The following is a 14,464-nucleotide window of genomic DNA, read 5'->3' on the forward strand; positions in this document are numbered from 1 at the left end:
GTTGAGACTTGTAGAAGCAATAATTTATAAATTATGAACAGTAGCAAACAAACAGCTTTTTTGGTATCTGCCATTGCTTGTAAAAGAAATACATGCAAAGCCCCAGAAACCTCGAGGTGTCAACTGAAGAAACATGCTAGTACCCGTTTCCCCATCAATCAGAGTGACCAGCGTGTCTAACCACAGCTCAGAATAGCAGAAAACAAATGCTTCCAACAAGCTGCTCTGTATTTGCTCTGGTGACTAACAGCTCAGGGGGACGGGGGACGGGGGGGGGGAATTTGCAGGCAATTTATGAGTGGGGAAAAAAAAGTACCACTTGGATATTATTCATTGCAAATTATTCATGTTCTTTTTCATGCAAGTAGTCTGTCCATTCATCAAAATTTTTGCTTCATCCAGGGCTGGGAAACAAGCTGTTACTCATTTTTATTTTCTTGCATTGCACTTAAGGTATGATATGTAAGGAAAGTCATATTCTGCTGGTACTTAGGCAAGGGACAGAATTACGGAGCAGCATAACTGCTGGCAGCAGAGCCCTGGGCCTGCAGGCAGCTCTCCTGGGTAAGGGGCGGCACTAGTGGGGTGTGCATCCACCACAGAAGGGCTGTTACCAGCACCATGGGGAAAAGCAAGGCTTCGGCTTGCACCCCTCCCGCAAACACTGGGATTTCTGAGATGTGGTTGGTGGAAAGCAGGGTGCAGCAGCAGAACCCTGCCATCACCACCACCTGCAGCCTTCCAGCACCCCACACCAATGCAGAGGGTCCCAGCACCAGGGGAAGCCTCCTTGCACACAGAACATGGCTCAAAGGTTAAGGGCACGACACCTGCCCTCCGCAAACCCTGGGTGCTCAGCCCTGCCTTTGGGGAGGCAAGACAGGGACACAGTGGAAAAAGCTGAATTTCCCGCTGGGTGGCCAAAAGCACCTTGGCCCCGCTGTGTAAGGGGAGCGGCCGGTGGCGTGCGCAGAAGGCAGACACATGCACCTGCACACAGATTGAGTCATTGCATGTGGCAGGTACCAGACGGGTCTTTGCATGCCTAATTATTCAATCTGCATTTGTGATAATTGCCTGGGCGAATCCGGCATGCAGGCGGGTGTTATCCTGGGCTTGTTAGACTGCTGATATTAAAAAAAAAAAAAAAAGTAGTCAGACTTGCTTATGCATTCCTGTTTTGTTGTTTTTCCATTTCATTGATTAAAATGTGAGAGTGAATTTAGCCTTAATGAATGTCAAGGACTCTCTTGCTGGAAGTAAAACTAGTTCAGGCGGTGCTCTGCAAACTTCCAGCACCGGGCTGGCCAAGGCAGAGAGCCCTAACGTGCCGAGCTCCTCAGCCCCAGTGGCGGTGCCGGCGGGGCAGGGCACACGGTGTGAGGATGCTGGCTGCCCAGCACCACCACATCCCAGCCCAGTTCACCCCCCATGACCAGGCTGCCCGGCGCAGGGGTGAAAGCGGGCATCCCGACGGGAGCGCAGCCAAGCCAGGCTGGCGTGGGGCAGGCGGTGGCCATGGTGCTCGCTGGCCTAGCACGTTCCCGGCCGGCCGGAGGCTCCTGCTCGGCTCTTGCAGAGCGAGGTGTTTACTGTGGTCCTGCCTCTCTGCAGCAGCTGGAAAGTAGGCTGCAACGCAGGAAACATGACATCATTTGCCTTCTCCCAGCACAAGATAGATTAGCTCCTTTGTAAGGGGAAGCAGTGGTGAGAAACACACACCCCCAGCAGTAAATTCCACTATTAGAGAGACACATTTATTGGGAGATAACAAAAGAAAGCTGCTTCTGCAGTGACTTTTTGGATAGAAAAAAGGAGACATCTATTTTATTCTTTTGAAGTAGATACTGTGGAGGAAATGGCTAGCTCTTTACAGCTGGCTGTGTTTTCAGCTATAGCTTTCCCCAAACCTGCTCCTGAAGCTGTGTGCTATATGAGTCACTCCATCAAATAAAGAGCAATAATAAGTTATTGTGAGCACCAGGCTTTCAGATTTCTCAGTCTCCTCATCTGAAGAATAAAAATTACCCCCCTCCTGACTTCTTAACTTTGTTGGCCAAACTTTAAAGCTGTGGCTGAAAACCAAGCAAAAGTACCGAGCATGCTACTGTAGTGCAACTGGTTTCATGTAGTTCAAAGTCAACATTCCTGGGTTTATTTCCCAGCTCTACCACAGCCTTTTCCTTGCCTTCTTTTTTTTAATTATCCAGCCTTCAACGAGTCATTTGATGAGTTTCTTCTCTGTAAAACAAGCCTGTCCTGAAGGACACCAGAGGGTGCAGAAGTTCATGTGAGCAAATTGCTTTAAATCATTCTTTGATTGTATATAAAGCCAAATAAATGAATAATGAAATCAGTTACTTCTTCCTGGAGAGATTGAAATTTAAGGCAAATGTAAACCCCACCCCCACCACCCCCAGCCCTCACATCCAGCAGGGATTTTAGGCCAGAGTGGGAAGCTCGGTGTAACGGCGCCTTGGCAAGGTCAGGCTGCCCACCCCAAGGTGCCTCTGGTCAGCCTGGCTTAGCTGGGTGGAGATCACCACAGGAAGATTTAACAGGTTTTCTTCATGTTGCGATGCTGGTTTCTGCGTTTTCCCCTTTCTCTTCCCAAACGCCCCCTCGCACCACCCAGCTCCATCCCCGCCACCCCTCGCAGGCTGGGACGGCTGGGGGCAGCGGGGACCGTGCCATCGGTGCCTCTGCAGAGAGCATGGGCGTTCAGGGCTGCTTTGGGTGGGAGGGCGACCCTGTTCGCAGCAGCTGACGAAGCTCCAAGCTATGCACCCGCCGAGAGAGAGAGGAAACCACCTCTCCCAGTGCCTCTGCTCGCACCGCTGATTCCCACAGAGCCGGGGAGCCTGCCAAGAAGGAGGTTTTTCAAGAGAGCAGATCCTAGCGAGGTCTGATTTCTAGCTGGGAAATGCATTATGCATCTGGTACCTTAGGGAATCGCTGGAGAAGGCTGAGAGAGGCTGGCAGTGGGTAGCTATTAAATATATTGCAGCTATTATTATTATTACTGTTGAGAAGGCAGGCACTAGGATATCATTGAGGGAGGCTGAAGAGAAGAAATATAAGCAAAATACAAGCAGCACATAGGAAATTAAACCATCTTCAGAAAGTAACCCAGGGAAATGCAAAACCAAAGTAGAACTGGCTGGAACAGGCAATTTTTCTGCAAATGTTTCCACATTCACCCCATCACCCTCTCCTCAGCCACAATCAGAGCCCCATTTTGCACTAGAATGGAGTATTTAAACCTAGCAGAAATCCAGCAGAAGTAAAGGTTATGTGCTCAGTGTGAGGTTTTTGCAGCCAAAAGAGCTCATTGACTCCAGGGGTCCCTGGGTCAGAGATACACTTGTACAGATTTGGTTGGAGTTATTCCGGGAAGAATGTTGGCTTGCTCTCAGCGGCTGTCCTCGTGCAGCCGTGCGTGTTGGGGAATACGTGGCACCACGATACCCTGAACCGTGAACGCTGGTTCATGAGGATGAGAGCTGCCATATCCTTGTAGGACTGTAGTTTGGCAGAGGGAGGAGGTGGTCCGGAGGCAGGAGCAAGCAGACAGCAGAGCAGGCATTCATTCCCTGGTTTTGGCAGCAATACTGCTTTAAATCCAGTATTTCCTTAGAAATAAGAATTAAAGCTGTTTTAATAACATCCTTTTTAGAGTCAAAGGCTCCATCCACAGCCCACTGAGGAGGAGGGAGAGATTCCCAGCGTGCCTGAGACTCAGCCCACAGCGCATGTTGCTCTCTTGATTTATTGGAGACTGAAGCTCACACTCCCAGGGGATCCCCAGCAAAGAACAAACCAAATTATGGCTGCTACCTTTGGAAATCAGATTTCAAGACAATTAACTACTGCAAAAAGATTGCTGTTTGCATCACAGGCCCTAAAACTGCAGAATCCTGCCTGTTGTTATTCCTCAGAGACAAACGTGCAGTAGTGCACATTTCTGTTAATACAAATAACGCTTTCCACCCACAAATATCCTTCTCGCTTTCAGAGCCCCCTTAGCTTTTTATGTTAGTGTCCTAGATCTGCTGCTGCCCTAAGAAAAACACACACCAGAAGAGCATCCTTATTATTCCTGCTTGTAAAGACAGTCATAGGAAAGCAGATACCACATGACCTAAATGCTGTACTTGGTGGAAGTAAATCACCACATTCTCACTTAAAATATGACGGCATTTAGGGGCTCATGTCAAAATCTGGATCTCTCTGTGCATGGGGATGTGCAGAGTTCCAGCAGATAACCCCTATACAAAAAGCAGAAGGAAATGGAATAAAGGTGTGTTGAAAGCACCCCTCTATTCCATTTTGTTGAAAGAACTTTAGATGTGTTCCCACTCCTTTCTTCTAAGGAAATCAATGGGACTATTGTCACCATTTTCAAAAGAAGCAAGATCAGGCCTTTCACTGAACGCAGCAAAACAGAAAGAAATACACTTTCCCTTCCCGGGAATACAGCATGCTGCTGGGCCAGCCTAGACGCTTTGCAAAAGGCAGGCAACACAGCCGCGAGCTGCGGCACGTTGGGACCACGCCACAAAGGCCAATTATACGGAGAAAATGCAAGGTACATGGCTTCACAGCAGCCAAGCTCAGCTCAGGTGGCCAAACCTTTCTGGATACTTGGTAAAGCCTTTCCCCATGCCGGGGGGTGTTCTGTGCCTTTCCCCTCCTGCCGTGGCAGAGCTGAGGACAGATGTTTGCCACCCACCTCCCTCCTGCACTCCCTGGGACAAGAAGGTACGTGGAGGCAAAGCTCTTCCCATGCTTCTTTTCTTTTTTAAAACTTTATTTCCCAAGGGATTCCAAAACAAAATCCAAATTAGAATGGAAGTTTCCAAATGGAAATGCCATTTATGCTGAAACACGTGCCATGCTGCAGCACAGACGGGCCCTCAGCAGCTGGAGGTTTGGTGCTGCCCTTGCTGGAACAGAGTGCCAGGCACCTTCCCTTTCACATGGCACATCACCCCAGCAATCTCACATCTGCCACCTCCTATTATTTTTATGGGCTTTTGATGAATGAACCGTTGCCTATTTTGTCAAATATTTGCTTCCACAGGACGGCAATGTGTGCTTCTGCTGCAGCTGCTCGGGGAGGGTACGCACCGCGTCCCACTGCAGAGAAGGGCAAAACCCCGACGCACTCCAGCCACGGCTGCCAGCATGCAAGGGATGCAGTGGCTGTCCGGCTGCAAACTGCAAAGGTGCCTGTCGGGTGAGGAGTGCCGTGAGCTGGGCCCCCCCAGAGGTGGCACTGCTGATAGGCGTCCACAGCAGGAGGGTCCCATGGGAGATCCCTCCCAGCTCTCCTCCACCCTCCATCACGATATTCATCTGGTCATCGAGGTGTCACCAAAGGTGGCGGTGAAGGGGCCTCCGAGCTCCACGTGGAGCAGCTCCATGCCTGCTAATGGCCCAGGCTCACGGTGGGGCCTGTCCCCAGGAGGGTACGGCTCAAACCAGCTCTGCACCGACGGCCAGCTCCATCCCGGCCACCCTGCAGCTCCCCAGGGTTTCCCCAGCAGCTTCCCCCACGCATCCCTTCGTCAGTGCCCCACGTGCTTGACAATGCAAGTTCAACTTTCCTTCATCAGGTCAAGGCTTGTGAAAGGTGACCTAATTGACCACAGGGTATTTGGTGCTGCCATGTGGCTTGTTAAACCATGCAGGACTTCCACCTTCCCTCCAAGTGCCTTTGAAAACCCCAGCCCCAAGGTTTCCGTCCCCTTGCTCACACAGAGAACTTGGGAGAGGATCTGAGGCAGTCAGATTTGCTTGCACCAGGATTTAGAGATCTACCCGGTCTGTACAGCAGCATTCTCCCGATGGCACACGGGGCAGAGTGACGTTCCACTTGGTCAAATCCTTTTCCCCTTTTATCTTTTAATTTCCAGCCCTGCAAACAAGTACATCTGCCAGGCTGCATGTAAACAGAATAATGGGCTCTCTGGCCAGCAGGAAGGTATGACTCATTAATTGCTTTACACCACAGCACAGAAAGCCATCGGTGTCTGCTATGGCCATACTCCTTGTAGAAAAGACATATTTGGATTGTATTTTTCAAAAGAAGCTTCTGTGTGCTCTGCCACTGTTTGCTATGCAAATTTTGGTGTTAATTGCACCAAAATGAGAAACATATTACTTAAATCAGTGCACTCTTCAGATGGGCATCAGTGCGTGTGTGTGATATTCTGCCAGATGTTATTTTATTACTGCAGTTTAATACCTAACCATCTGCTTCCTTCTGATTTTGTCATGGTTTGTATTCTCCCTGGGACCTCTTTTCTGTTACACTGGCTTTTATCATCTGCATTATGTATTAGCATGGCCAAGGCTAAAGGCTGCTGAATATCCTGAGCACAGTATTTGCGCAGAGAGGTAAATGAGCAGCAGCAGACCACTAAAGTAAGAGCACTAAACTGATGCTCCAGTTAGACCAAAGAATGAAGTTGATAACAAAAAAAAAAGATAAAATCAGAGCTGAATGTTTGGGGATTAGCTATAGTGATCCCAGCTGAGAGCATGCCACACTCTAGCAAACACCTTGCAACTGGGACCACCCTGTAGCAAGTACATAATGTTTTAAAGCCTACGAGGGGTGAACTGGACAAAATCTATTTTATTCATTTATTTGAAATCAGACTTTGTGTTCCTTTCTCTTTCCAGACCACTCAGTGCTGCAAATGCCCAGTCACTGACAAAGAGAAGAGACAGGAATAGGGGTTTTAGCTCGACTGGCCCATTGCTCAGCGCCGTGTCACCGATCTGAGCCCAGGCAACTCGAGGGCTCTGCGGTACAGACAGCAGCAGCACAGCTGCCAACACTGTGCTTGCATAAGGGCAAGTGAGAACACAAGGCAGTGGAAAACGGAAGATAATCTTTGAAGATGAATGCTTTCACATTTCAGGAGGGTAGTGCTGCTAACAACAGTTAGGAGAATGCAAAACCCCTTTGAACACAAACATTCCCAGGTGTTTGCCTGAATTAGACCCATTAGAATTACAGGATATTCACCTTGGATGTACTCACTCATCTCTGAACTGCTTCAATCCCACCTCATAAACTAAGTTCTTCACTGACTGAAAATAACGGAGATGACACCACATAGCCACTCTGAGGAGGTCTTTATCAAATCTCATTTTTGGCAAATAAGGACATATTTCACTGGTTACGATGTCGGCTGTGAACACCCCCTTGGTACACTTTAGAAGGAACTTCAGTGATTCTCCCACGTACAGCCAGGGAAGGGAGGACACCGAGCCAAGTAGTCCAGGGACAGAAAAGTGAAAGCCACAGCCAGGAAGAAAGATAATCTTTCTTGTTTCTCTTTAATTTTTTAAGACAGCTACAGAATGTTTTTCATTTTTTCAGATCAATTTCACAGGGACATTTTCAAGGGTTTAGCAGCTTACAGATGCCAGGAGCCCTAATTAGCAGCATGGGGGCTGACCACCTTTCCCAGGCTGAGCCTAGGTCTCACATGCATTTCAACACTCTGCTCCCCTGAGGGAGTGAGACTGTTCAGATAATTCATTTTACCAACACATAAAGCAATATTTTCAATAATTCTGCCTAGTTTGTTGCCACTTTATTGTGTAGTAAGAGATAATGGATAAAAACGACCTGACCTTTTGTTAGTAAAATTCCACTAGACTACACATAATATTACCTAGCACTTCATATCCTCAAAGCATTGTACAAATACTAAGTAATGGATCCACATGGTAATTGTCCAGTACAATAAAGAACAAAGAGCAGTGTTGACAGTAAGCGTCGGGAGCACAAGGGTTAGGCCCATCCACAGTCTAAATCCCACTGGTCTGGGGGTCTGTGCTGCACCAGGCTCGTGTCCCTGCGGTGCTATCCCAGCCAGCTCACCCAGCAGTGCTGTAACTGGCTGTGAACACAGCCCTGTAAAGGCCGTAAAACAAAACCAGTTGTGTAACAGCAACCCATTTCTGGCTCCCTTTTGGTTAAGAACAAAATTAACTTTCAATTGATTAGGAATTAAAAGCATGACAGGGAATATAACCCAAATGCACTGCTGAATGGACAATGGACCCGAGCAGCAGAAGCTCCTGCCTCCAACCTTTAAAGCTATTAACCCTGGCATGAATTTTTATTTAGTGTTAATTAGGGGACTGGCAGCAAAAATCAATTAATTAATTACATCTCAGATCCACTGGAAAGCATAATGGAAATCAAAGAGAGCTAGATTATCCCGCATCCATGGAGGAAAGGCTGCTGCAGCTGCTCTGGGTGATAGGACTCCTGTTTTTTCTTTAGGTGTAAAGTAGTAAGTGTTGAGACAAACCAACACAAGAAGATCTGAACTAGATCGTTTCTCCCAGTTGGAAACACCAAACCCTTCCCTGACTTGGCCCATCCATCAGGACAATGTTGTCCCTGGCTCTTGCTTTCCTTTTTGCCTCTGGAGCTCCCTGCTGCTGGGGCTTTCCTGCAGCAGCCCTGCACAGCTCGCCTTCCCCCTACCCACTGGCACGGCTCCAGCCGCCAGCTGCCCCACCAAGGCAGGTTACAAGACCTCTGGAGAAATCCAGAAGGTCCCCAGGGGAGGGGTTTCTGCAAGAGTCAGAAGGAGCCAGCAGCACACGTTGCCATCTCCCTGGCCACATCCCTCTGGAGAACACACACATTTTGCCATTTCATCTATTTCCATGAAATTATGTACTCGGTTTGGGTTTGCTTTGGTGTTTAATGCCCAAGGTACAATTAGCTAACTAACATTACTGACAGTGATTAGCGGGTGCTAATTACAATAGAATTTCTGTCAAATTACACGGTGCATAAATATGGCCTGACAAACTCGTTCAATTTTCAGAGGAGAGGGAGGGCGCCGAGGGGCCGGCAGCGCCCGCACCATGGCAGGCAGCGGCAGGGCAGTGTGTCACCCTGCTCCGCATGGCGGCGTTTGCCAGGGTACACGGTAACATCGGGCCATTATGGTTCCAAGATACGAGAACAAAGACACGAGCAAGCACGTGCATTTGTGGTGGGCATCAAGAGCCACCCAGCTCAAGACCCTGGCGCTGCAAGGGGGGGTGTGCCGTAGAAAACACCGGGTTTGACTGCCCGGGGTGTTTGAGAGCAGCTGGTTAATGAGGGCTTGCATGTCCTGAACCCAAGCGTTCTGATGGAGTTAAGCAGAAGATACTGCTGCCCTCATGGCGCTCCCAGCTGGGCCAGGGCCATCCCGGGGGGGTCTGGGGGGATGAGGTGAAGGTGGGGGGGGGGGGGCTGCCACCAGCCACCCGGCCGCTCAGCCCATTTATCAGTGCCACAGTGGAGAATAAATATTTATAAATGGTGTGTCAGCTCTAATGGGATAAATTATCTCCAGTCATCACATAGATGGTTCAAGATATGTTAAGCTGGTTTTAAACACTTGGTTAAGAAAATGCCAGAGAGCAGAGCTGAAGAGGGAGAAAGCAGGAAAAACCAAAACGCATGAGCACCAAGGACAAAACGCTCACTTGCGTGACTTCGCACCTGTACTTCTTGCCCCGCGTTCATGAAGTGCAAGTAACCTGCCGAAGTACATTAAAACTCTTTGACTAACCCCAGTTTATTGTAAATATTACAGCAAATCCATTGTAAACAGCAGCAAGAGGCTTTTGGGAACCCATTAATCAAAATAAACTGCTCTGGAAAATGCCTATGCTCAGCTTGTTTAACTAGCGCTGCAGCTCCATACTGCATAGCTGATTTCAAAATATACAATTTATTGCCTTGGATGTCTTTGCTCTGAGCTAGATCTAAATTCCTCTGGGTACTTTAACATACAGTTAATCAAAGCACAATGCCACCCCTATCATATTTACAATCTGGCAGGCAATTAGTCAATAATAAATAAAATGCATTGGAAAGACAAATGATATTACTGTGTATGTATCAATGGGCTTATAGGCTCAAAAGATTTATCAGTACCACTGGAGAGAATAAATATTTATAAATGGATGTGTCACTCATGAAGTGATAAACTATCTCCAGTCATCACATGAAGAATGCACATTTTCAAGTTGACATACTTTATTATCTACCTAATCATTTTTCAAAAGGTGTTTTTCAACTTTATTAGCCATACTTAACAACTGGAGGAACTTGTTATCATCATCACTGAACCGAGGTGGTACAGCAAAGCCCCACTCAGGATCGCCACTGCAGGTTGTACAGAGAGAATAAAAAAACCCTGCCTTTCTCCTTTGTTATCCTTTGGCCCCAAATGAGTACTTAGCGTCCTGCAAACCCTATTTCTGTGAGTAGAACCACTTAAAAGAATTACAAAACATAACCTTCCCCCACATAAAAAATTTCAACATTCAGAATGTTTTCATTTCAAATGCCATTGATATACAGATATTGGAAACCCATCGGGACTCAGAACATGTCAATTAGTTCTACCAGGGTTGCCTGCTGGGAGGGAGCAGGACTGGAAACGATGGCACAACAGAGTATCTTTCCCTACAGTTGTTTGCTCACCATCCCCAGGAACACGAGCCCAGCCTATACCTAGTCCTGCTGATTTAAATGAGTGACTTAACAGTATCAGAACTAAGCCTGTATTGCAAAACCCACCTTTTTTTTTTTTTTAATAAATATTTAAATAGGAGTGCTTTTTAGGAAAGTAGCTTGTGTTAGCAAAAGTGTGAATGAAGTTATATTTGTATAAAATGTTTACACTCTAGCTGTATTTGTGGAGAAGATTTAAACCAATAAAACTGCATCCACACTTAGAAATATCTGCAGCAATAGCACAGAACAGAGTAATTCTTTTCTGCTTACATCCTTGCAAACAGATCATTAGCTAATGATTAACTCAGTCATATTTATTTATAGAACTTTGATTTTCCTTTTACGTTACTATATTTTACTTTATATTGACTGAAAAGCTAAAGCAATGCATTCTAACACATCTATAGAACTGATTTAAGACCATTAATAATCCAATAACCAAGCTATAGCTTCGAAGGAAAACCAACACAGAACAGGAACTAGGTCCTCAGGTTAGCCCAGCTAGGCACCACGGCCCTGCAAGGACAGATGTTTCCACATCTGCACGTGCGCTCGGCTGCGGTACCTCTGGGTTTCCCTGCCTCGGGGGACGGAGCTGTGCTTGGCTTGCACATTGACACTTGTGAGTAAGCAACGGAAACTGGATATTCTCCACATCTGCAAATCTACCATGCCAGTTAGAGCTGATAAAATTTTAAATGCTCCCTTGAATGAAGTTTTTTAAATGCTGCTGTTGTTATCCCACTCATTTTACATGTGAGTTTGGCAGTGCATGCCATTAGTGAACATTCAGTGTCAACAGTGTCATGATGTTGCTCTTAGAGATGTGTCAAGTACTGTAGCGTGATCTTGTTGCGTTTAAAATTAACCACAGTAGTAAGACTGTGCCAATTTCTTGCATAAGATCCAGAATGAAGCCAGCAAACGCGTCAGGTGTACAGAGCGTGTTTCAAGAATAAACAAGCAACAAAGGACACCCCTTTCTTCTGCTGCTTTTTTCTTTGCGCTGCGCCTTGTCACACAAATTAATTGTTAGGTAAAAAGCCTTTATTCTGCTCTGCCATTCAGAGCAGGCTGCCTCTGCAAGGAGAAAGCAGAGAGAGTAGCTAGCTACATGGCCCTGCACCCCAGGAATCCTGCAAGACAGCCCCTCGCAGCCTGGGCTGAGCTGGTTCCTCATTGATTATTCTTCAAAGAAACAAACTTTGGAGGCAGGACAGGAATTTAGGTAAACCACACGGGTTTGGTTAACTAGGAAAAGAGGAAAAGTGTGTTTCAGAAGTGCACAGCCTGGGACATGCTGGCTAACAGCTCTCAGTTGAAATGCACTTCTTTTCCCTGATGTAGTCACAGAGTTTTTCTCTGCAAATCATTTCTCAGTCTAAATCTTCATTTTCTTGGAAACCACATGACTGATGGTCCTCAGCGCTCAAGCTCAAGATAATCTATTGCACTTTAGCTGCAGACTTGCCCACTCAGCATTATACGTGTCTCTAGTTTGCTCCACTTGTTTTACGAGGTATAATACCAGCTTTATGTCCTTTGTAGATGAAGCTTTGCAATTTTTTTCCCTCTATGATTCAGACCGGGGGAAAGAAACGCATTTGTTGAATTGAGAAACACTCATGTTAAACTATTCTCATCTTCGCATGAAAAGATTGAGGATGGAAATTCTGAAGTGTGTGCGTGGAACCAGGGCTGTGGCAAAGACCTGACACATCAAAACCCAAAAGCGGTTTGCCCAGGTGGCCCAGGGGCTGGTGGCAGGGCTGGTATGAGACCTGGAGCCACTGCAGCCCTCCCCCATGGCACCACCCAGGTTCCACGGAGCAGCAGTGGTCAGCTCCAGTTTCCATTGCAGCAGTTAAAACGTCCCAAGCAAACAAAACACTCACCATAGACTTTTTTCTTTTTTCTTCCAGTTTGCCTGTGTGTTTCTATCAGAATACCTTTACCAAAATCTGGGTCACATGAATATTCCTACACCTTACTCACTCCTCAGCGGGCAGCCCCCCAGCACCACAGTGGGCAGCGAGGTCCTCCGCAGGACCTTGTACGGGCATTCTTCTGGGGAATACGTGCTCCTGCCTTGCTTCTCAGCCAGCTTCGGTTCTCTACTGCTGTTGGTGCACCTGCGAATGCCTGTGCTGCTCTGGGGACCGCCCTTCAGCCACAGCCATGTCAAACAGCAGACCTGGTCCTCCTCCTTCTGTGCCATTCCCTACACACTCATCCTTGCGTTGCTGCTGGCTGAGACAACCCAGCTGTGTGTCTCGGGGCACAGCTGACCCCGTGGATAACCGCTCAGCCCCCCACTCACCATTGCCTGCTGAGTCCCCCTGAGCCATCACACCCACAGGGACCAACGTCCACCACCAAGCGCTTTGATGTCCTCTTACAAGCGGCAGCCCCAGCTCACAGTGGTGCTCCTCAAGCCAGCAAAGGTTTTTAATGGGATGAATATTGCTAAAACACCATCGTAGCAGACAGAACCCCTCCGGTCGGTGGGCTGGTGAAGCAACCCAGCAAACAGAAGGGTCTCCCCAGACAGCCTCGCTACCCGCAGCACAGCCCTCCCCAGGAGGCTTCGGTGAGGCTGGCCACCTTAAAACTCCTGGCAAAACCCCAGCTCTGCTGCTGTTTCACAACGGAGACCGCATCTTCCTAATAACACTTCTTACACAACAGGGGGCCGTTACATCAGTGACTGGAAAAACTGCCAGAGCGGGGTCACCCCGGTGCTGGGGTCTGCCCAGAGCCCTGCTGGCACCCGTGTGCCATGGGGCAGCTCGCCCCACGCCAGCCCCCTGCGGCACTCAGCGGGGCTCCGGCTGCCTCCCCATGCCACAGCACCCTCCCGCCCGCCGGGGTGGAGGGCTCCCGGGGCCGCCCTGCGCCCCTGCGAACAAGACCAGCCTTGTTTTCCACAGCTGGGATGAGGCTTGGTCGCTGTCTAACCCGATGGAGGTGTTTCCTAGGGATGAGAATCGTTCTGAGGGCTTGCAATAAAACAAACTGCTGGAGGCAAAATAACAAGATGGGGAGTTCCGAGCTCTTCCAGTGGGTCATCTGAAGTCAGTTCTCTCAAAACAGCAATCTTTCATCCGGCTGTATCTCACCAACACATTTCCAAGACATATATCAAGCACCCTGCCGCAAATCACCTTAGGTTAGAGCTGAAGTGCCAGGAAAATCTGAGCATAGGGAACAGCGCCTGAGCTCACCTGTGGGAGAGGAGCTGCTCGGGCTGTGAAAGGTTATTCAGGCGTTTAGTGACAGACAGGGAAATCATCTCTCAAGTCAAGGATTTCTCGGCTGAAGATGGCTGTTGAATAAGCCAGTGTCAAGACTCAGAAGGACATTTGAAGGAGCTAATTCCTTACAGCAGTGTACTATGCAACTGGCACTTTACTTCTAGTAGTTGAGCAAAATTGCAAACAGCTGGTGGATTGTTGGAACATTTTAAAACATTTCTTTCAAGGCACTTTATTGCTTTCTTAAAAATAAATACACATGCCACACATTCCCCCTTTTACAGACACAGTGTATCCCACGGACTGTTTTTCAGCTGGCAAGTTTCTTACTCATCGAAGCAAAATCTGTTCTGATTTCTCTACAGCAGTGGGACTTCCCTTTTCCCCTGCAGCCTGGTAGTCCCTCTTTACCAGGTGAACAAGTGCTTTTGTCTATCATAAAGGAGCAAAGGGTGATCAGAGCACAGTTGTGTTGTCATTGTGCTCACACTCCCTCCTGGGGTACAGCCCCTCGCAGAGCATCCCAGCTCAGCAGGGAACTGACAGGGGGTTTCTAAAAGGTGAGAGGGAAAATCTGATTACTTTACGCATGAGAGATTTGTTTCAAATGCTGCTGTGAAGAGTCCCCAGAGGCCCTAAAAGCTAAGGATGG

The sequence above is a fragment of the Falco peregrinus genome, chromosome 2 (assembly GCF_023634155.1).
Source record: "Falco peregrinus isolate bFalPer1 chromosome 2, bFalPer1.pri, whole genome shotgun sequence".
Taxonomy (NCBI): Eukaryota; Metazoa; Chordata; class Aves; order Falconiformes; family Falconidae; genus Falco; species Falco peregrinus.